This window comes from Fukomys damarensis, unplaced genomic scaffold (assembly GCF_012274545.1).
Source record: "Fukomys damarensis isolate Sample0158 unplaced genomic scaffold, DMR_v1.0_HiC HiC_scaffold_39, whole genome shotgun sequence".
Taxonomy (NCBI): Eukaryota; Metazoa; Chordata; class Mammalia; order Rodentia; family Bathyergidae; genus Fukomys; species Fukomys damarensis.
Genome location: NW_022900951.1, coordinates 48745864 through 48747861, shown reverse-complemented (window position 1 = coordinate 48747861; position 1998 = coordinate 48745864). Strand labels below are relative to the sequence as shown.

At 45.0% G+C, this 1998-nt stretch overlaps 1 pseudogene; it reads left to right on the top strand.

Annotated features, from left to right (window-relative positions):
* The first annotated feature begins 158 nt into the window (after window positions 1-158).
* LOC104872152 lies at window positions 159-1158 on the top strand (annotated as a pseudogene).
* Window positions 1159-1998: the final 840 nt, after the last annotated feature.

Genomic DNA, 1998 nt, shown 5'->3' with positions numbered 1-1998 from the left:
GCAGTGACCTCCGGCGGGGCCTGGGGAAACGGAGGCCGGGGCGGGGGTCCCAGGCTTCCTCCAGGCGCTGTCACTGGGCGCCGGGTCCCTCCACTGGTCCGCAGGACTAGGACTCTACCGCGGAGGCCCCGCCTGAGGAGGACGCGGAGGCGGAGGCGAGGCCTCGGGGGATGGAAGAGCCGAGGAGGAGGGCGAGGCGGAGAGATCCAGGAACTCGGACCGGAGCACTGGATCCCGAGTGGGAGCGGCAGTGCGGGGCTGAGGCTTTGCAGTACGAGCAGCTGCCCCACCCCCTCCGAGCTGCTGGAGGTGGCGGCGGCCTCTGCGCAGCCCGAGCACAAACAGCAGAAGCTGTTGCACCTCTTCCAGAACCCGGCCACCGCCGAATATCGAGTGTGTCAGCAGCCGGGACTTTCTCTCTGGGTTCGCTTCCAAAAGGCAGCCACCGCAGTCACCAACCTCTACAAAGAAAGCGTGGATATCCATCAGCGAAGTTTTGATATTGGAATTCAGATTGGCTAACAGCGACGCAGTAAGGATGTATTGGCTTGGGTTAAAAAACGCAGAACTAATGACAGGGAAGATCTGATCAGCTTCCTATGTGTAAAGGTTCCTCCACCACGAAACTCTAGAGCTCCCCACAAGACTGGCTGTAGTGTCCCCTAACCGAGCTACTTCAGCGGAAACTAGCTCCTCTGTAGAGAATGATCTGCAACACTTCCGGGAAGCCATAGCTCTGCACGGTCTTAGTGGTGCAATGGCTAATAATAAGCATGCGTTTGAGTACCCCAGGCTCTCCTACACATGTAAGCCCGGATCGAATGCTAGTGGTGGAAGGAGAAATGGACTCCATGATGTCGATTTGAACATTTTCATATCAAAAGAAATGGCACTCCACTTGGACAATGGTGGAACTAGAAAGCGTACCTCAGCCCAGTGTAGCGATGTCGTTACAGACTCACCCACCCATAAAGGTAACAAAATGATCTAAGCTGCAAACATTTTCACACCCACCATACTGCTTGAAAGCTACTTGATCCTCAACATATACTATTATTGCAAAGGTAACATAAGGCCATCTTCCCTTGTTCACTGTTTAAGACAAGTGAATTCTATAGTGGTTGCCATTAAAAGGAAATTCTAGGAATTTACAGTAGATGGCTCTTGTAGCTATGGCTTCCTCAAAACTAATCCTAGGAGAGCACATCAGATATTGTGTAGACATCAGCGAGATCATCATAAGACAAACATATATCCGCTGCAAAGCTAAAAGTAACCTTAACTATATTTATTCTCAAAGGGAAAGGAAATAATCAGATATTTATTTGGTTATAGAATCCTTTTTTTTTTTCCTAGTCCATTTCCTGCTGTGTTGAGAATTTTGCTTCAACAATATTTCCAGGTTCCGGGGTCGGGGATTTAGCTCAGCCAAGGCGCAAGGACCCGAGTTCAATCCCTAAAAAAAAAAAATCCAGGTTCCTAAAATTGTCTGAATAAAACATGATTTGGCTCCCTTGGTCAGATATGTAGGCTTCCATTTTTGCAGCCACACTGTACCATGAACCTCATTTTTATTTATTAACTGTGCAACTTCTAATTATCAGACTGTGCCCTGATTTTAGTTTTCAAAGCAGTTTCAATTCTGGTAATTGTGGGATGTAAAGAGTTGCTATGATGGTCATGCAATTAATACTTAATATTGAAACAATACACAGAAGTTTATTAGAAAAAAAAGAGTAAAAGTTGAAATTAAATGGTTCCATAGCTATAGTTTTAGTAAATTAAGAAATGTTTACTTGCTTTGGTGAAATTACAGAAATTATAATCTATATCAAATCCAAGAAGGTTTGGTTTCTAATAAACTTTTGATGTTAAAATAGTCCTGATAAGGCTGCTGCTGGTAATTAACCTGGGCTGTTTACTTTGCAAGGAGATTTTTAAAATTGTGTTAAAATATACAAAACACAAGTTTTTCCATCTTAAATATTTTTAAGTATA